At 46.2% G+C, this 22,239-nt stretch overlaps 1 protein-coding gene across 1 annotated transcript in view; it reads right to left on the reverse strand.

The window, feature by feature from the left end:
* Positions 1 to 22,239, reverse strand: part of LOC120039480 (RNA binding protein fox-1 homolog 3-like) — a 347,402-nt gene that overhangs the window by 260,123 nt on the left and 65,040 nt on the right. Inside the window, exon 2 of the mRNA XM_038984889.1 lies at positions 11,400 to 11,455. The gene's annotated coding sequence lies outside the window, so the exon portion shown is untranslated. The remainder of the gene's footprint in view (positions 1 to 11,399; positions 11,456 to 22,239) is intronic.

Here is a 22,239-nt window from a genome sequence, read left to right on the forward strand (position 1 = left end):
TCCCTCAAACCCGTCTCCCATTGAAATTATATTTTAAATATTCAGACACTGATCAAAACTGTTCACCTAGGTAAGACTTCTCCCCTCCCCTTTGATGACAAGAAAGAGACAGAGGACGGGTGGCGGCACACCTACCAGATGAGAGAGAGCTTAACAAGTCTGTATTCCTGTACTGTGAGACGTACAGTACCTAACAGCCTGTTCTATATGGAATGTCTGGAGAAATACACTCATGAATATGGCAGCCATTGGAAAAATAATTACACAGAATGTCATTCCTACTTAACACAAATGTTGGTGGCACTTTATTTTTCAGTATAGATTTATACTATGTCAATAAATACCTTGATAAAACAATAAAACAATTTTGCAAAATGTAATTCAATATAGAAAAAATATATATATATAATCTGTGTACGGTTTCACTAGATCACAAAGGATAAAAACATCTCTATCAAATATCATGTTAAATAAGACAAGCCATCTTTTCAAGACTCGTGTTGGCATAATAGACCAAGCTGTATAAAAAAGGAAGATTGATTTCCCATAATATGCAGTAGTCAGCCAATGGGACTGGTTCCATTAGGGTTGCTGATGTGACTGGAATCAGCTGCAGACTGCACTCATTGTATAGTCGTCTATATGAATAAGCTGATGGGAGTAAGTGACACATCGACCATCCGCTCACTTTCACACAGTTCCCAATGATTCATTTTGAATATCGTGCTGTGAAATACAGCCAAACTGGATAATGTTCTGTGTGTGTGTGTGTGTGTGTGTGTGTGTGTGTGTGTGTGTGTGTGTGTGTGTGTGTGTGTGTGTGTGTGTGTGTGTGTGTGTGTGTGTGTGTGTATGTGTGTGTGTGTGTGTGTGTGTGTGTGTGTGTGTGTGTGTGTGTGTGTGTGTGTGTGTGTGTCTGTAAGAGGGAGAGAGAAAGAGCAAAAAAATAATGAGGAAGAGGAGGAAGAGGAAGGATCAGGAATCTGTCTCAAATGCAATCTCAGGAGAACTAGCTCATTGAGCTGACAGCCATCAGTAAATCCGTGTGGAGCGAGAACGAGTCACTGTGGTCAAGCAGACAGAGGGAGAAAGAGAGAGAGAAGGGAGAAGATAGAGAGAACAGAGAGAGACCCAGCACACAGAGACACAGAGACAGATTTGATGAATACTGAGGCACTCAAACAGACAGATGGGCTAATTTATGACTGACTGTGTGTTATGAAACATTATCTTAGTGTCGGTGAAATCAAAATAACATTTTGGGTGTAAACGTGGAGCCTGGACCTGCCAACAGATCCCCATGTGGTCCAACACATTCAGATGGCCCAGGATGCAGTGCCATGGAAAACCGTTGTGTTGTCGAACGACTGCATATTTGTTGTTTATTGTGTTGTTTGGGGTAAATTGCATGCAGCTGTATACATTGCCAATCGCATCCCACCTGCCAAAGTCAAATTAAGCCATCAAATCAATATCAAGAGTCTGGAGGAAAATGAAGGCCATTACCAGGCTATTGAATTGTATTTGTTCTCTATTCAAAATTAAAGGCTATTGACAGGCTGTTTTATTTAGTTCTCTATTCAACCACTCTCTGGTTAAAGTGGGGGAGTGGATGTGGCTGCATTTTAACTGCCGGCCCCTTTAATGCTGGGCTATAGAGCCACTTTATGATCCCACACAGGGGACTTGTGTATGCGGGGAGTGCATTGTAGCTGGCTGAACCCGGCTGAATACACACTGTGAATGTTTTGTTGTCAAATAATGAGAGAGTGTTGGGGTCCTACCTCACCGAGAGGCACAGCAAAGATTAGACACATCTCAGCACAGAACCATTGGTGAAATGTATCAATGTCGGTGTGCACCAATCCAGGGTGGCTTTCCCCCGTTCATGGTGGGTTCTCATTTGGAACCTGTAAACCAGTTGTCATGTGTATTTTCCACTCGGATAGTGATAGCTTTCAGCAGTGGCTCACAATCACCCCGGGTCTCATTGCTCGGGCACAAATGCTCATCGGGTTGTCTGTCTAGCCTGCATGGGAGATGGAATCAGAACAATGACCACTGAAGAAAGGCAGGAGATAACAGTAACAGTGACAGTGGTAACAGTAACAGTGGACAGCGTAATTCAACCATTATAATTCAACTACATTTCAGCACTATGCAGCTACTACAGTGCCTGGGTCTCACACATAAAAGTCAAACAAGTTTAATGAAGAAATAACATGTTTAAAATAAACCAGCTATTCCCCAGCGTAAATACCATCACTGAGACCAATTAACCAAACCAGAGAGCATTTTGTGAAAGTAGCTCTGCATTTTTGAGTTATCATTAGTATGGTCACGGATAATAAGATCAGTGTATACAACATTTTTCTCGCTCCATTTTTCACGGAGCAGAAATCTCTCTACATATCATAGAGGTTGACTTTAGTCAGCTAGCTATATGTAGAGAACACACTGTAGCTGTTCTATAGTAATGCAAAGGGTTGGGGATATCCAGGCCTGATGGGTTGAGAGGCCACTTCTCAGCCAGAGGATTTTGATCCCTCTCGTAGCGGCTAGCTAAATTAGCATGCAGAAGACAGGACTCAGAGGTGCCCTAGCCCTTAACTCAATCTCTCTCTCCCTCCTTTTTCTCCCCTTGCTTAGCTAAAAGTAATGGATTGTGGCTGCAGCTCCAGCCTTACACCCCTCCCTTCCCCTCAAGCCGGGCAGCGATGCAGGCAGACAGGCAGGGAGGGAGGCAGGCAGGGAGGGAGGCAGGCAGGCAGGCAGGGCTGGAGGGCATGTTACTGAGCTCCGGGTTCCTCCACAGCGACACTCCCTAACTCTAAGGCCAGCTGTCCGAGCATACGCACCCAGCGCTCCAGGATGGCCAGGCAGCCTTAACCGAAAGGTGCCATCCCCCCTCCACGCTCTTAAACAGATTGCCGCTCGCGCCACCTCAAGCTGAATACCAATGAATGAAGGGGTTGCTTACCAAAATGAATGACAGGTAGCAAAGGGAGACAAAAAATAGCAAAAAAACTACTTTTAGGGAATGGATGCAATTAAGCTGCAAACACTCAACGGATGTAGACGGGCTAGAAACACTGAGTATGTTTTAGAGACATGTACTCCATGAGTTTTAAGCATGCAGTTGTTAGAGGGGCCAGGCTGATTGAAATTCATTGGCAACATCTGCATGCAGCGCACAACATGGATGGGGGATCAGAGTTTGGAGGTCTCTGAACATCAGTTATAATTATCAAAACATTCCTGTGCACATGGGCTCCGGGGCACATGGGTAACCAATGGCAACCATGGCAGGGCTCGGGTTAAGAGGATGAACCATGGGGCATCAGTACCATTATGGACCCACCTGGAATATGGACGACGGCAAGAAGGCAACGCTAACCGCTACCCAGCTACGCAGAACCAACCTGCAATATTAAATCTCCCCATTCCATCTTCCTATTATATTGTACTGTACAATGTGAATATGACACTGACAGTTATCTAAGAATGTCATCTCGGTGAACAATTAATAGAACAGCGGGAACGTGAGGTCAGATATAATTAACAGATATGCTGCGCGAGGTATAATTGCTCAAGTCTCAAGCAAAGTAATTCAATAATTCAAAGTGAACCACTGAGAGGGAGAGACAATGACAGAGCTTCTCCTCATCTCCCTCTAAGAGGCTGGTGGAGGTAGGTGGTGGTGGAGGTAGGTGGTGGTGGTGGTGGAGGTAGGTGGTGGTGGAGGTAGGTGGTGGTGGTGGAGGTAGGTGGTGGTGGAGGTAGGTAGGTGGTGGTGGTGGTGGAGGTAGGTGGTGGAGATAGGTGGTGGTGGTGGAGGTAGGTGTTGGTGGTGGAGGTAGGTGGTAGTGGTGGAGGTAGGTGGTGGTGGTGGAGGTAGGTGGTGGTGGAGGTAGGTGTTGGTGGTGGAGGTGGAGGTAGGTGGTGGAGGTAGGTGGTGGTGGGTGGTGGAGGTAGGTGGTGGTAGTGGTGGAGGTAGGTGGTGGTGGTGGTGGAGTTAGGTGGGGGAGGTAGGTGGTGGAGTTAGGTGGTGGTGGTGGTGGTGGTGGAGGTAGGTGGAGGAGGTAGGTGGTGGAGGTAGGTGGTGGTGGTAGATGGTGAAGGTAGATGGTGGTGGTGGAGGTAGGTGGTGGTGGTGGTGGTGGTGGAGGTAGGTGGTGGAGGTAGATGGTGGTGGTGGAGGTAGGTGGTGGAGGTAGATGGTGGTGGTGGAGGTAGGTGGTGGTGGTGGTGGTGGAGGTAGGTGGTGGAGGTAGATGGTGGAGGTAGGTGGTGGAGGTAGATGGTGGAGGTAGATGGTGGTGGTGGAGGTAGGTGGTGGAGGTAGGTGGTGGTGGAGGTAGGTGGTGGAGGTAGATGGTGGTGGTGGAGGTAGGTGGTGGAGGTAGATGGTGGTGGTGGAGGTAGGTGGTGGTGGTGGTGGTGGAGGTAGGTGGTGGAGGTAGATGGTGGAGGTAGATGGTGGTGGTGGAGGTAGGTGGTGGTGGTGGTGGTGGAGGTAGGTGGTGGAGGTAGATGGTGGTGGTGGAGGTAGGTGGTGGAAGTAGATGGTGTTGGTGGAGGTGGTGGAGGTAGGTGGTGGAGGTAGGTGGTGGTGGTGGAGGTAGGTGGTGGTGGTGGAGGTAGGTGGTGGAGGTAGATGGTGGTGGTGGAGGTGGTGGAGGTAGGTGGTGGAGGTAGGTGGTGGTGGTGGAGGTAGAGGTAGATGGTGGTGGTGGAGATAGCTGGTATTTATGCTGAGATGCTTCTCTCTGTAACACCGCCTCAGGGACAGATCTAACACACACCCAGCCATCAGAAGAAGAGGAAGAAACACTGGGATGGCTCTGAATCGGACGGCAGAAAGAGCTGACGTTCCGCCGAATGTTATTTGCACACAAAGGGAAAGCGCTCATCGGTTCCCCTGAGTCTAGGGCAAATCCTTCATCTGGGGCTTTTTTCCCTGTGTACCTCACAGAAGTTCAGACAGCATCTTAAGGTACACCTAATTGACGGAGCGTAGATCCTCTCATTATGATACATGCGGTAGGCCAGCCTGTCAGACAGAGAGGTGGTGGAGAGCAGTGTTAAGGAAGCAGAGGCATTATCAGTCTATATTTCACGTGTCACTGGGGGACGGATGTGTCCCAATTGCGTCCTCTGGGTGCCATTCATTGATCAAATGAATGAATGAATGGTTAAGTTTACACTCTTAGAAAAAAGGGTGCCAAAAGGGTTTTTCAGCTGTCCCCATAGGATATCCCTTTTTGGTTCCAGGTAGAACCCTTTTAAATTCCATGTAGAACCCTCTGTGGTAAGGGTTCTACATGGAACCCAAAATAGTTCTACTTTGAACCAAAAGAGTTCTTTCTACCTGGAACAAAAAAGGGATCTATATAGGGTTCTCCTACCGAGGACAGCGGAAAAAACATTTTAGGTTCTAGATAGCACATTTTTTTCTAAGAGTGTAAGGTAACAGGTGAGGAGTCTGGTTAGTCTGGTTTGACACGCAGATTATCAAACATGAAATATGAAATCGAAAATTGCATTTCTCCACAGATACATGCATTTCCCTTCTTCCCTATTCATTGAAGTCTGGTAGAACTGAAAGTCATTGTCAACCTTTGACTCCCGTCTCACGTTATATTGTGAGTAAGGGCCACTACATGGTTCTGTGTTGAATGGTGGAGCTGGGCTATTATGTTCCAAGGTACATGTTATGAACACATATGCTTTGAACCAATCTGACTCTGAGGACAAAGTAATGTATCTGGGAAGATTTGTAAAGCACTTTACAGTGCGTGTTCCATTCCAGATATTTAAAAACGTTTCAAATGAAAATGGATCCCAATTAAAGCCATACAGCAGTGTAAGTGCTTCTTGGTTTTTTTGTAACCAGTTGAAACATTTCTCCCTGGGAAAACCTCTAAAAACATACCTTTTTTCTGCATGTACTGTGAGCTCTGATAAAAGCAGCCTAGACAGGCCTGAGCTCAAGCCATTTTGCCAGCCATTCAGGGAGATGAAAATGCAAAGCTAAAAATACTAGCTACACATTTCAAAAGGCAAGAGAAATGCATATATACACCAACTAGCAACAACCCTTTCTCCTTGACTGCTGGGGAGAAAAGGCTTTTGTTCTCAACACATTAGACATTTTCAGTGAAACCCTTTACAGTTAGACATACCTTCTCCTTCACAGTATGTATGGTCATGTTATAGCCACCTAAGAGATACCAGCAGTAGCTTTAGATTCAGGTGAATCATCAAGGCTAATGACCATACATAGTTAAGGTCAAATACCCCATCAGGATTTGCTAACATAATAAGTGTACTGTGCTAGCATTACAGTACTATATGTATCTACTGGTGCTGTGGCCTTGCTATGGGTATATAGTCTTGTCTGTTGGATCACCTGTTGAAGAGCATCCATTTCAACAGGGGGCCAGAGGTCGTGGTCCTGGCTGGGTGTTTGATTGGCAGGTGGGGAGCCATGATGCCCACAGCCCTGCCCCAGTGGAGCGCTGAGCGCCAGCGTCTGGGCTTGGGAGGGCCACAGTGCTGCTGACTAACGGAGCGTGTCTGCTGACAGTCAGTGTGTCTGACTGATAGGATCACCCCAGGAGGCTCTTCCAGGGCCTTTACAAAGTGCCTCTGATAGGCCAGGCCCATAGCTTTACCACCGGGCCCTGCCAACAAATTAAATTTAAGCCCCGCTAATGTATAGAGTAATCATAGAGTGGTGTTGATACATTTTTCAGCAGGGTTACCATGGGCACGACTGAAAGCTTTGCGTGGAATCAGAGACGGGCAGGAACGGGGCAGGGAGAAACAGCTGCCTGTAACCTTAGCATGCCACTGGAATCCTCCACTTCTAAGGCAAGGACTCATATGAAAGAACAACAATAACATGCCATTATGAGATGTAACATTTTGCAGTGACCTGCGGTTCCAGGGGGAAATTTGAAAGAAAAGCAATTTCACATTAAACTATCTGACACAGAGCAGGTCATGGAATGGTGGTGAGGAGGGGGAGATGGAGAAGGGGGAGGGAGGGGGGTGGGGTGGGGCACGGAGCCCCCGTAACAGCCACTGGCCAACTAGAGCGAGACACACATTCCCTCTGCTGAGTTAAAAGGGCTGGAGTGGATGAAATTTCAAAGCCTCCCCTGCAGACAAACACTCCGCTTTGCACACATCAGTGCTGAGATGTTCAAATATTCCACTCCACAGTTGCAGCCTGGTTCTCTTCCCTGTACCACCGTATCAGACATGGTAGCACTGTGATTAATGAGACAGGAAAAATACCTCTCTCTTTTCTCCCATTGTGTTTTTATAAATTCAATGAAGCTAAAACTGCACTTAATTAAAAATGTGTCTCAGCGTCTTATTTCCCATGATGCTCGGCAGCAGGCAATGTAGGAAAATGAAAGGCAATTGGAGATAAGAGAGGATGGATTTACATGTGTGGGACCTTTGTCCCCTCCCACCTGTTATGACCTATAATGTAAAGTTTTGCAGCTGGGGTTGATTAGCCAGCTAGTAGATAGCATACATCATACGAGACCTTTTAGAAACTGAACACAAAGCATAGCTAGCTACACTTCTCTGCATGCACAACAACACAGTCATCTGAACACCATGGTGCAGTGCTACTTCATGTCATTCTTCTCTTCCTCTCATTTAGAATCGTTTGTTATGAATACACTGGATGTGTAGGAACACTGTAAATACTCTAGGAAGAACATTGCATTGACATATTGATACATGATTCTGATTTAGTAACTGATTTGTAATTTCATGGAGTTGATCCGTTGGCAACTGATGAGCAACTCCTATGTCATTTGTGCAATAGTTAACATTGCTCAATATAACATCTTAAAACAAGGTATAATCAAATTCATGACCTTGGTCTGAGTGTGATTCATATGGGGAAGCCTCCAAAGTAGTGGGTCGGTTTTCTTACGTTCCATATTTAGGCCTAGTTGTGCGATGTCAGAACAGAAGACCAAGAGGCTGGATCAGTAGGGACGGATCATGTGACATGATGACACATCTTACAGGATATATATTCTCTTCCTGTCCACAGCTCTCTAACATCTGGCCTGCTGGTGTCAGATTCCTCCATCCACTACCAGCATTATAGTATTATCACCCCCGCTCTCTCTGCCCTCTCTCTGCTAGCTAGCTATTACTACTACTACATGACTCTTGGCACGCCTTGGAGATCTGTGTCACAATCACTGAGTAATTACAGTGACTAATGTAAGGACCATTCTCGCGCCTAACCTCAGACATTCCATCAAGATCTGACTGGGAAGAAATGAATTGGCAGTGTAATGGACGTTACGTTCGGTTTGAACCCTGACAAAACATATACTCTTTAGAACCAAAGCTTCCTTTTCCCACAATTCCCTGGTGGGGGATGGTTTGCCAGCTCAGAAACAGAGAGTAGAGCTCAGGTTCTTTGCCCTTGTCATTGCATCTGCACTGACCTCTAAAAAAATGGACAACAAAGATCATATCACGAAACCAATACTAGCACCGACGGCCTTTGCACAAATTGATTTAGCCACCCAGAACTCACTCCCATCTCAATGAGGTGGCAGGATGCTCACAGCATAAATCACTGTCACACAAACACCCTCTAGTGAAATGTGATTTTTATCTTTAGGATATTTTTTGGTTCAGTATGTCCCGGTTGGTGTCTAGCTCTGTGATAAGTGGTGGTGAGTGATGCGAAATAAACGGTTAGCGCATTACGCTAATATTGAGCTCTCACCGCATATAGGTGCTATCACACGGAGAGGGTGACACAGCTGTGGTCCCCTGCATTTCAGGAGGTAGTGCAGAGCCCTGTGTTATATGGCTCATAGATCACTAATGTGTGGGTGAGAGTTGTCTCCGGCTGCCGGCTTGGCGGGGATGAAGCACAGATACTTTATGGCACAACCGTCAGACGTAAGCATGCGACCGAGGCTACAATGAGGAGAAGCCGACTAAAAATAGAAGATAAGCTTTTCCGAGGGGCCCCGGAGACAATAGTTTCATACTTTCCGTTGTGTACATTGGGATCAAGAACCAATACAAAGCGTCTAACCTGAGCTATAAAGCACAAGACCCAGATAAATGAAGCAAAGAAAGCCAGGCTATCCCAGAAGCACCCTCTATAAAGTATAGAATGACATGATAAATGCTCCAGTGTGTTAAATACACCAGGATAGACTGTTCTATCCTCCTTACAACTGACAACTTCTGTTGCTCACTTAATTACAGCCAAGCGCAACACACTACTGTGTCAATTATCATGTGCTTTAACTCGTCTGGCTATTTTTACCACAGAGTTTCACTCAGAACTTTTTTCCTTCTTTTTATTGCTATTCTGCTCAGATCTTGTGGCTGAATTCCATTCCACACACAGAGCTGTACAAACATAAGGGGGTTAAGGATTCAGATTGGTGGAGGGGAACCTAATCTTCTGTAATTGGCGGAATGGTTCTCATTTTTATCGACTCACTTTAGAAAGCGGCGCTCGTCGACAGCCTGCTATCGTTCTAGGGATTTGAGGTGACTATTACTTTTCATAAGGGCCAGAAAAGGCAGGTTTGTCTGGATGTTAACGGACATGTTAGACCTGATCATCATTAATCAGACCAATACTACATCACTGAGCACCAGCCGGGTCACGGAAATGGACAAATAACACAAGGACGCGCAAACCTCTTTCATACATCACATTTGCAACAGCCACTATTTAGCATGGTGAGATAATCCATTCTGGGGTTCATCATGTGAAAATGGGACTAAAATGGTAATGCTCTGCCAGCCAATAGCATCCTCCGCCGCACCAGATGCCTAGCTTCTGGATTTTGCTTAATTGCCATCTTCAGATCAATCTAAATCCAAATGTCAACTGAATCTACAACAGAATTTTCCCTGCATTTTGTCAGCTGAATATCCAGTATATTTCCTTACATTAGAAAGCAGAGGTTTTCTGTTAGTCCTTATTGTATGCACATGTAGTGAACTACACTAAGGCCTATTGTTATCCAGGCCTGAGAGAAAGGTGTTGCTGTGCTGACATACGTCGGTCTACATGGCCAACTCTGTGTCCACCCCTGCTGACCTGTGTGCCCATTAGCCTTGACATAGTGATGGGGCATGGTACTGTCTATCTCAGCCCCACACAGAGAACACCCACTCTTCATCTGGTCCACATACACACAGCACGCATCACACACACACGGGACAGCGGGTGGATATGGACACTAGCATACTGATCTCTACTACACATTTGTGATACAAATACACTTCACACGTTTGGTGAACGCATAAACTGTACACAAACACGTGCATACATAGTCCCACATGTAGGACTACTGTGTACACACGTATGCAAATGAACATGGATATTCATGCACTCCCATGTGGCCACGCATGGACAAAGAAACACAGCTACAAACAGACTGAAAATACACACACATATGTTGGTGGCAACTTAATTGGGGAGGATGGTCTCGTGGTAATGGCTGGAGCGGAATTAGTGGAATGGTATCAAATACATCAACCACATGGTCTCCAGGTATATGATGCCATTCCATTCGCTGCATTCCAGCCATTATTATGAGCCATCCTCTCCTCAGCAGCCTCCACTGGTTCACCCATAAATAAACACACACACACAATAAAAATACACTCACATATGATCGCCCATAGAGAATACAGACTTGTTTGAACACACACACACACACACACAAATATTATTCTTAAATCTCTGTTTATCGTACACATGTCCACTGTTCAAATGACAACAGTGGACCCCTCTCGGTAGTGGTAACAGGAACACAGTAGGAAACAGAAAAGCCTCAATATCAAAACAGAAGAGTCAGTCAATATGGAAAGTGAGAAGTTAAGGTAAAAGAGAGACCCCGGTGATCAGTGTGCTGACCCGCTTCACGCTAACTGTCGTCAACAACATCCCAACCATTCACACACAGAACCATCTACCACATCAAGACCCGCCCCCTCCTCTTCCCCCTCAGCCATTCCACCATCCTCAGAGAAACCCCTACACAGCACTAGCTACTTCTCTCACAGCACTATTTATCCTCTCTCTTCTCTCCTTCCCTCTTTCTCTCCCTCTCTCTGTCTCTCCTCCTTTCTCTCTGTCTCTCCTCCTTTCTCTCTGTCTCTCCTCCTTTCTCTCTGTCTCTCCTCCTTTCTCTCTGTCTCTCCTCCTTTCTCTCTGTCTCTCCTCCTTTCTCTCTGTCTCTCCTCCTTTCTCTCTGTCGCAGCCGCCACGTTCTCAGTGCGCCGCGGTCGAGAACATAAAAGGGTTGAGAATAAAAGACAAACCGACGTTAGGAAAGATGGAGATGGAAAATTAGCATAAGAATACTCACAGTGGGTTGGAGCGCGGCTGGAGCGTGGCGGTGGTCCTCTCTCTGTCAGATACAACCTGCACACAAGATTAAGAAAAAAAGAAAACTAGGCTGTGAGAGCGGCAAAGAGAGAGGAGGAGAAAAGAGGAAGGAGGAGGGGGCACATCATCCAACGCACGCGCCACACAAGACATAAAGAAATAAAGAATTCCTCGAGGAAGGTAGAAAAAAACAGAGCGCAGAGGAGGAGAGATGGAAAAAAGAAGAGAGGGGGGCGTGAAGAGGTGGGCTGTCTTAGGGAAATATAAAAAGAGACAGACACATGCGGAGCGCTCCGGTGCGCGATCACATCTGACAGGTCTGAGCTGCAGTCCGCCTACCTCCTTATCGCCCTCACTTTTCCACAGCGCTGTGCTGTGCTCTCCTCTACCCAGGCCACAGCCATGGACTGGTCCTCACGCTGATGTTACGGGAGATTCAGCACAGGGGAGCTATCGCACTCATCGCCATACGTTAGCATCACACACTGAGGATTGCACACGGATCACCCACCCAACTTCACCCCACGCACCTCAATCCCACCCACTACATCCCCCCTCTCATCAATTGTGAAACAAGAGAAAGAGAGAGCGAGAATACAGCCTGCTTCAAATGAATGAGAGCATTCCCAGTGGCATTGAGGCAATTACAGAGGCTGGCGCTGTTTTCTGTTTACCCCTCACCCTTTCTCTCTCGCTCTCTGTCTTCCCTCTCTCTCAGGCTGGTACAGTGTCTGTTTTCTCTCTCTTTCCGTCTCTCTGTGCTCCAGACATATGCCTCTATTAATGTAGCTTCTGTCACTTCAGCTGCTTGGTCAGATTACTCCGTCTCTGCTTCCCCTGTGTTCTACCCACATTGAGTGCCTACGCGTCCGCCCGCTTGCCTAGTGCCTGCCATCCTGCCCGCCTACCCACCTGCCTGCCTGCCCGCTACACATTTCAGTTGGCCAAACACTTCCCTGAGTCTCCAGCCCACCTTGAGACAGACCTCACCAGACCTTGAGACAGACCTCACCAGACCCCACTGCTGCCACACCTTCCTGTCTGATTCTAGGAGGGAGGAACAACTCACAGTTATCATAATCCCTCCAGATTTATCACACCTTGCCTGGTGTGACAGAGGTTTATTAAGAGGCTAGTTGGTAGTGGAACACCACAACTTAAAATTAGCACACACACACACACACAGACACACACACACACACACACACACACACACACACACACACACACACACACACACACACACACACACACACACACACACACACACACACACACACACACACACACACACACACACACACACACACACACACAGCATCCCCACCTCCCTCATCTACCAACCTCCACACTTTATCTCCCCTCAATTAACATCTTTAGTGTGAGCTGCTATTATCTTAACCACACAGAGCGCTGATGTTCCTGGGAGGAGGAGAGGAGGGAGAGGAGAGGAGGAGAGAGGACAGGACACTATTAGTAGAGCAGCAGAGAGGACGGTGGTGGTGGTGGTGGGGGGGCTGTGGACAGAGGGCTCTGAGCTGCTGCTGCTGGAATACACAGGGCTAATTAAAGCCATATTCAAACATGGCTAACTGCTACCCAAGGTGCACGCTAACAAACATCTACACAAACAACCTTGTTACAGCATAAACATGTGGGCTAGCCCCGAGGATTGTCTTTCTTTGTGAGGATTAATCGTAGAGAGACAGGCATGTTCAAGTGAAAGTCATGACAACAAAATAATCTAAATCTCTTCTGACTGCTCACTGGTGTTTGATCATGTTAATTTTCTCATACCTCTCATATGCATTGCTACGCTATCAAATCATTCAACATGAATGGCACACTAAAAAACAATAGACTTGCCAGCCAGCTGCTGTAGAATTCCTATAAATTCAAAGGCCCTTGTAAAACGCAGTCCTTTGAAGCACGGGGTAAAATTGCCAAGTACCTGATGTGCTTTAGGCTTACCACACCGCCCTACAGCTCGTTTCCTTGTCTTAATGTCTTGTATACTCTATTCTATCCGTTTGCCTGCCCTCGCCCGCCTCCATTCCGCCCTAAGACACCATCAAAGTGCCCATTAAGCCATCAAAGTGCCCACTTTGTCCTTGCTTCTCTCTGTGACAACCACAAAGTGGGTGACGTGGTCCCAGAGCACCTATAACGATAGAGGTGGGGCGGACGTCTGTCTGTTGTGGCCGGTGGCTCCAACCCCTGGCCCAGACCAGACCATTAGGAGTATTCTATTACTGTTGGGTTAACCTGTCACGCTTGGCCGTGGCTCTCTCTTTATGGTCTGACTGCTCTGAAAGGGCAGGGGATAAAACTCTATCAGTGGGACAAACGATCCCACGCTCCTTCATTTATCACACGCCCAGGGATCACCCCATGGCGGGCAGCGGCGGCGGTGGCCAGGGCCAGAGTCTGCGGGGGTATCCTTCACTCTGGTTACCATGGGGACCCCCCAGGGCCTACGCGGTGCTGGGCTGGGAGGACAGAGGCGGACAGACCGGCCTCATTCCACACAGAGACTTCCATTCTTAATCACAGGATGACTCAGGTAATAGCAGCCTGCAAACCACGTAGCAGGGACAGAGCCGCCAGCTAACACACTGGCCAGCACAGGTGGTTTAGTTTGCAGCACACACACAACTCAAGAGTAGTGATTAAGAAATGAGACTAGTGATCAGTAAGTTACAGAGGTCAATTGTTCATGGGGTCACATAGCTAGTGCCCCTTCAGCTAGGTACATAGCCTCAATTGTTTTGGGTATACACTGAGCTGGGAGAGTGGATAAAATGTCAAACTCAACTTCGCCCTATAGAAAGGTTCAAAGCAAAGACATGACAGTGAACACTTTGGTTATTTACAAATTCATACCGTAATGACACAGGCCCTGTTCAATCTGCACACATCCCCCTTCAGCAAACACGGGATCTATCAAGGGAGGGCGACAATTAAATGACTTTAATTTGATTAGGAGATAATGTGTCCCACTTAATGGAAAGGACAGACTTCACAACACAGCCAGATTAGTTTGGTGGATGCCTGCTTATAAATGAAGACAGGCCCTCCTTTCATCAATTAAGTCTGATGTTCAGATGCAGTTTAATGGTTGGGGGGAAGGGATGAGGAGGGGTGTGTTCTCTACAGAAAGAGGGAGTCTGGAAATATGGTGTCAGGAGAGGTATAAGCACGCACGGCTTAAGATTTGGTATTAGCATGACACAATCAATGTAAGTCATTACTAGCCATCCATGAAAGGTAAAGTGGTTGTGAGCTACGTAGTAGAGGGCAGATGGCCTGTTGTCACAACATTACAAACCATGTATTGCCTTGCTTTCCTTTGTGCATTGCTATTCAATACTGCATCTCAATTTACAGACAGTGTCTGGATTCATTGTAAAGATGATGTAATGTTAACTCACTGATAATGATTTACTATGTCTGATAGGCTATACTCTACAGCCGAACTCTGTAGCCCCTAAATACTTCAGTACAACAGCTGGTAGACAGACATTTATTGTGAATAACCTACATATTGATCTCCATATTACAATGAAGTGTTTTCAGTAGTTTGTGTAAACCTAACCCAGGCTGCCTTACCCAGGCTGCCACCCTCTAACGCTGGTGTACGTCAAGAACAAGCATTATTCAGGCCTACTTACTACAAATTGTTTGGCGCATTCATATTTTCCCCATACAGGCCTACTTAGTCATTCATTTCTCCAAAAAGGATATATTGTTGTTCTTTTGGGGTAATCCATCGTATGGTGAAATAATTCTAATGTTAAGGACAGATTTGAATGGAGAAAGCTGATCCGAGAGCAGCGCTGTCTTTCTGTCCATCCTATCAGTATCGAAACATGCTCCAACGACGGGGCTTAGCGGCCGTTCTTTCTGTGTGGTCTTTTGGGAAACTCGTGTTATTGTACATCTTCGGCCGTTGTAGGAAAGATGCATGGTTAAAACACTCGTAATCCTACATTTCATCGCTATCAGGAAAGCGGGCCCTGGTTGGTACTCCAACATGCAATAGTTGTTTTGGCAGTGTAGGCCTAGTTGAGGCTGTGTATTCTGGAAATATCCTTTGTCGATCCATGTAAATACTCATCAGACTGTATCTTTCCTGTACCACCTTTTCACTGGGAATTCATTTGACACCTGCTACTTACTGCACTTAAAGATGGAATCAGTATTTGGGGAACAGTGCCGCTGTCCGGCTCAACGCCTTTGTTATTGTTTTTGTTTTGTTAATGAAAAGGAGAGGAGAATCTGGCAGTGTGGTAAAAGAAAATCCAGTACATATTCTGCTGTTCTTTCACGCGTGCAATGATGTCCGGGAAAAGAAAACAGTGTTCGTTGTTTGCAGTAACTTCTTTGTTGTTGCAATATCCAAACAGACATGTCAGTTTCACCAGCTAAGGCTTTCAGGTTTAAGGCTGCTTTAACTTCTTATGGCTGCAAGGGGCAGTATTGAGTAGCCAGATAAAAGATGCCCATTTCAAACGGCCTCGTACTCAATTCTTGCTCGTACAATATGCATATTATTATTACTATTGGATAGAAAACACTCTCTAGTTTCTAAAACCGTTTGAATTATTTCTCTGAGTGAAACAGAACTCATTCTGCAGCACATTTCCTGACCAGGAAGTGGAATGTCTGAAATCGATGCTCTGTTCAACTTCCTGCCTATACATGGGCATGAAACGTAAGAGTCTACGTACACTTCATAGACCTTCCCCTGGTTGTCAAGAGGCTGTGAGAGAAGAAATTTTGTGTTCATCTTGTTCTGAATTGGAATACAAGCTCTTTGTATGACGTGTCCCTCATTTCCGGTACTCTTGGCAGCGCCAGTTGGACAGTGGGATTGCCTTCTGTTTAGCTGCCGTTATGGACGACTACTATCTCCGGCTCGGATTTTATTTGATACATGTGACCATATCATCGTAAAGTATGTTTTTTCAATATAGTTTAATCAGATTATTGAAATTTTTTCGGGAGTTTTGCCGTGTTCCGTTCTCTGACTTTGTTGACGTTGGAGAGATCCGTGCCACTTGGCAAGTGCCCATGCTAAATGAAGAGGGAAATTTGCCGTTCCAGATCCAAACAACGACTGTTCTGGACAAAGGACACCTTGTCCAACATTCTGACGGAAGATCACCAAAAGTAAGAAACATTTTATGATGCTATTTCTAATATCTGTCGTGCATGTGAACTGGTCGTCGGCACCCAAGTGTTTCTGGCTATTGTGGCTACGCTAATATAACGCTACATTTTGTTTTCGCTGTAAAACATTTAATAAATCGGAAATATTGTCTGGAATCACAAGATGCCTGTCTTTCAATTGCTGTACACTATGTATTTTTCAGAAATGTTTTATGATGAGTAATTAGGTATTTGACGTTGGTGTCTGTAAATATTATGGCTGCTTTCGGTGCAATTTCTGATTGTAGCTGAAATGTAAACTATGATTTATACCTGAAATATGCACATTTTTCGAACAAAACATATGCTATACAATAAATATGTTATCAGACTGTCATCTGATGAAGTTGTTTCTTGGTTAGTGGCTATTTATATCTTTATTTGGTCGAATTTGTGATAGCTACTGATGGAGTAAAAAACTGTTGGAGTAAAAAAAATGGTGTCTTTTGCTAACGTGGTTAGCTAATAGATTTACATATTTTGTCTTCCCTGTAAAACATTTTAAAAATCGGACATGTTGGCTGGATTCACAAGATGTGTACCTTTCATATGCTGTATTGGACTTGTTAATGTGTGAAAGTTAAATATTTAAAAAAAATATCTTTTGAATTTCGCGCCCTGCACTTTGAGCTGGCTGTTGTCATAAGTGTACCGACGTCGGGCTTGCACGCCAAACAGGTTAACATCTGGTTCCTACGGCAACTAACTCGGTTCTAACATCTGGTTCCTACGGCAACTAACTCTAGCGCCTAAAATACTCCAATAAAACAGCTGTTATACAGAAATACGTTGCGAAGAACTTACATTTTGATCTACATATTTCACAAGTGTTTTCAATAGTTTCTGTGGGCCCAGCCCAGGCTGACACCCTCTAACAATCTGCCTGTGGACTCCCGCTGTCCATCCCAGTACGACACTTTTTGAGCTTCCAGCGAAAACAGGAAGCATGAGAGATGAGGACATTTGGAGCAAGTCCTTGAGTTTGGGGTCATTGCTCGGAGTGTGTACGGCGCTCTGTCATTCACGGCACGCCACACACTCCCAAGCGCTCCATTTGCGGTGGCCCGTTCCCCGCTGTGTGAAGAAAGAAGGGTATAATCTCCCAGCAGTATTCTGGGGGGTGAATCTAGCGGCTTTGTCTGCGCATACCAATGGAAAACTCTCTCTCTCTCTCTCTCTCTGATAAATGAAAGATACAACCTCCGGTGGAGGGATATGTACACATCCTCCATCAGTAGAGCCATCACTATGACTACTAGACCGACTACTACTGCTACCACCTCCAGTACAATCACACTGGGCCAGATTCAATCAAACCTATGCCACAACAATGTTAATGCAGTCTTTGTTGATACACCTGCTGCCCACGCACACAGGAAAACTGCAAGTGTATACCACTACCTGTGAGAAAGGTCTACCAGCTATTTTCACTGTACCTCAAACCATACTACAATTTATTTGACGAGAGGGGAAGAAAACAAAATCTATGTGACTGGAAATATATTGCAGATATATTGAGTTGAGCATACTTTCTCATGAAATTAACAAGAATAAAATAAGCAATCCTCCTGAGACTATAAGCATCTACATCCTGTTCACATCTTATGTAGACTTCCATCTCACTCAACATGGCTCCCGGTGTCTCTGTGTTTATTAGGGTGTCTATACCTACTGAAGATGCAGCATATCAAACAGCAGTCCCAGTATGGGCGAACTTAATGAAGCCACTAGAGAGGGGCATGTGGTTGATGTGGTGTGAGGCGCTCTAGCGCTGGGTCTCTGGGTCAGGTGACTTCCCTCCTAGCTATAGATGTATGTATGCGCCACTCATTTGTATGTGCACTGCGCCGGCTCCTGGCTCTCTCTCTCTCTGCTGATTATCATGTCAGCGGTGGAGGGCAGGCGGGCGATCGGGCCGGCCTAGTTGGAGCCCAGGGTGTGAGCCAGCCAAGCTGAGGGGAGGGGCCTGAGGTGTTCATGGGAGATGAGGAGATTCAGGGGGTCTCTGTTCTCTCACTGAGGGATCCCCCACATCATTTAGCGCCTCATGTAGATCACTGCTGGTACCATCATAGCCCTCCGGGCCCCAGGAATTAATGTAGCAAGCAATGGCAGCAGTGATTTATTAAAATAACACCCTGATGAGAGAGGAGGTTGCTGCTGTTCCTACCTTCCCAGCTCTCCCCAATATGTTCTGGAGACAGGAACTACACCGTGCCATAATATGGGGAGAGAGGCTTCTGGAAAACAATGAGGGAGGAAGTGGGGAGGAAGCGAGCGCTGCACAAATTGTGGCGGCAGTCCTCACTGTCATTGCTTATTTATTAACCCTCTTTCCATTCGAGTCAGGCCTTGTATTAAATGGATCCCTCCTGCCGCGTTTTGCCTTGTTGAACAAGCGCAAAGCCCCGTTAAGTGTCTGTGAAAGGCCTGTGATTGTGTTTGCGGTGCCCCGGGTGTGCCGTGGCCAGCCGCTCCTCCCTATCTCCCCCGGCCAGACGGGATTAGAGACAGGGAGAGGGGCTGAATGACCCTCTAGGGGAGAACAGGCAGGGTCCAGGGATCACGTCTGCCATACCGCACATGCACGCGCACACAGGCTTACCCCCCCTCCTCACTGTTTAACATTGAGCTTTCCCTGTCCCCAGGACTAGACAGATTCATGGCCATCCACAGGCACAGCCATGTACAGAGAGGTGCACACGCTTATCCACAGCCACAGACTGCTTCACACATTAGCTACTGTAACTCCATGTGACTGTATTTTTAAAGTTGTGATAATGTGCTGTTTGAATAGTATACTGCACACAAAAGGTAATGAAACCATGACTCTGGTGTCATTTGAGGTAGTTAGTTGTCATTTATACACACGTCTACCTCATCTCACCTGAAACTACTCGAGATTGCACAGTATTTTAGGATCAGCTTCTCTACACACCCTCCACTGTACCTCAGACACAATGGAGTCTTGAGGAGGGATATTGGCCTGTGTGCCTCTTCACTGTCTGTTTATTTGTAGAATAAATAAAGAGTTGATCAGATTCCTTGCTAGCTGTAGTAATACACTCCCTGTGAGCTCAATGCAGGGGGTGTTGTGGTCTACGGGTTGGCAAGCAGTTCACATCCCCATGTCTCTGTCAGCCCCATCAGATACAACACACCCTCACATCCCCATGTCTCTGTCAGCCCCATCAGATACAACACCCTCACATCCCCATGTCTCTGTTAGCCTCATTAGATACAACACACCCTCACATCCCCATGTCTCTATCAGCCCCATCAGATACAACACACCCTCACATCCCCATGTCTCTGTCAGCCCCATCAGATACAACACACCCTCACATCCCCATGTCTCTGTCAGCCCCATCAGATACAACACACCCTCACATCCCCATGTCTCTGTTAGCCTCATTAGATACAACACACCCTCACATCCCCATGTCTCTGTCAGCCCCATCAGATACAACACACCCTCACATCCCCATGTCTCTGTCAGCCCCATCAGATACAACACACCCTCACATCCCCATGTCTCTGTTAGCCTCATTAGATACAACACACCCTCACATCCCCATGTCTCTGTCAGCCCCATCAGATACAACACACCCTCACATCCCCATGTCTCTGTCAGCCCCATCAGATACAACACACCCTCACATCCCCATGTCTCTGTCAGCCCCATCAGATACAACACACCCTCACATCCCCATGTCTCTGTCAGCCCCATCAGATACAACACACCCTCACATCCCCATGTCTCTGTTAGCCTCATTAGATACAACACACCCTCACATCCCCATGTCTCTGTCAGCCCCATCAGATACAACACCCTCACATCCCCATGTCTCTGTCAGCCCCATCAGATACAACACACCCTCACATCCCCATGTCTCTGTCAGCCCCATCAGATACAACACACCCTCACATCCCCACGTCTCTGTCAGCCTCATTAGATACAACACACCCTCACATCCCCATGTCTCTGTCAGCCCCATCAGATACAACACACCCTCACATCCCCATGTCTCTGTCAGCCCCATCAGATACAACACACCCTCACATCCCCATGTCTCTGTCAGCCCCATCAGATACAACACACCCTCACTACCCCATGTCTCTGTCAGCCCCATCAGATACAACACACCCTCACATCCCCATGTCTCTGTTAGCCTCATTAGATACAACACACCCTCACATCCCCATGTCTCTGTCAGCCCCATCAGATACAACACCCTCACATCCCCATGTCTCTGTTAGCCTCATTAGATACAACACACCCTCACATCCCCATGTCTCTGTCAGCCCCATTCGATACAACACACCCTCACATCCCCATGTCTCTGTCAGCCCCATCAGATACAACACACCCTCACATCCCCATGTCTCTGTCAGCCCCATTCGATACAACACACCCTCACATCCCCATGTCTCTGTCAGCCCCATCAGATACAACACACCCTCACATCCCCATGTCTCTGTCAGCCCCATCAGATACAACACACCCTCACATCCCCATGTCTCTGTCACAGTGGCGATTTTAGCATGTAAGTCTTGGTGGGGCAAACTCACCAACCTTTTTTTTAGATGCATGCCAGCAATGCCACTACACAACACAACACTAAACAATCAATTAATTGCACTAAAATGGTGATAATTGTTTCCCACAAACTGTTAGGGCCTACATAAAGCTGTCCCAACAGCAGATCTTTCTTTTCAGCACCATGGAGTGAATCCTTACCACTGCTACACCTGGCTGTCAGTGGAGCCTTGTCTGGCAGTGAAACAGTCCATTCAGCCTCATTTACTGCCTTTAAAAAAAAACATTGCTGTTATGGCTGACTTGCTTAAACAAATGTGGTTTCTACTGACAATTGAGATGTAGAAACTATGGCATAAGGGAACGACGAGAGGATAAGAGGCAATCCGTAATTTTGATTAAGACATTAATGAGCGATCTAGGACGGACGTAGTCAATATAACTATTTGTTCATCATTTTTTAAACGTACAGCGACATAATTCAGAACATGGGCCGTTCTTACAGTAATCTCCCTGTACACCAAGTCTGAACCCATATCTACAGTATAATAATAGTGATATAAATTAGTTCAGGTATGCTCATTGTGCTTCCATGACTGTGACTACATGTCAAAACAGATGTTGTGGTAATAGGTTACATTTGAATGAAGAAGAATTCTGTATTTAAAAGCAGTCTGTAAAATGTATCAAGCCCTTGGTCCAAATCGGACCTCGATCCTCTCTCTACTGGCAAATAGGCCTGGGAGCTCAAGTCAAACTGAAAGTGGCAGGCTTCAAATCAAATCAAGTCAACTCATGCCGAAATGAGAAAGTGAAAAATAGAGATGGGAGAAAAAGGCTCTAACATTTCACATTTTCTCAGGGAAAGTTTCCTTGCCCCATTAGCTTGGAAGTGGTTATACAGCTAAATAATGCAGGAGATTAATTCATAAATTAACCTGTTTGGGCTGCAGGGGCAGTATTGAGTAGCCGGATAAAAGGTGCCCATTTCAAACGGCCTCGTACTCAATTCTTGCTCGTACAATATGCATATTATTATTACTATTGGATAGAAAACACTCTCTAGTTT

Source organism: Salvelinus namaycush, chromosome 3 (genome assembly GCF_016432855.1).
Source record: "Salvelinus namaycush isolate Seneca chromosome 3, SaNama_1.0, whole genome shotgun sequence".
In the NCBI taxonomy this organism is placed as follows: Eukaryota; Metazoa; Chordata; class Actinopteri; order Salmoniformes; family Salmonidae; genus Salvelinus; species Salvelinus namaycush.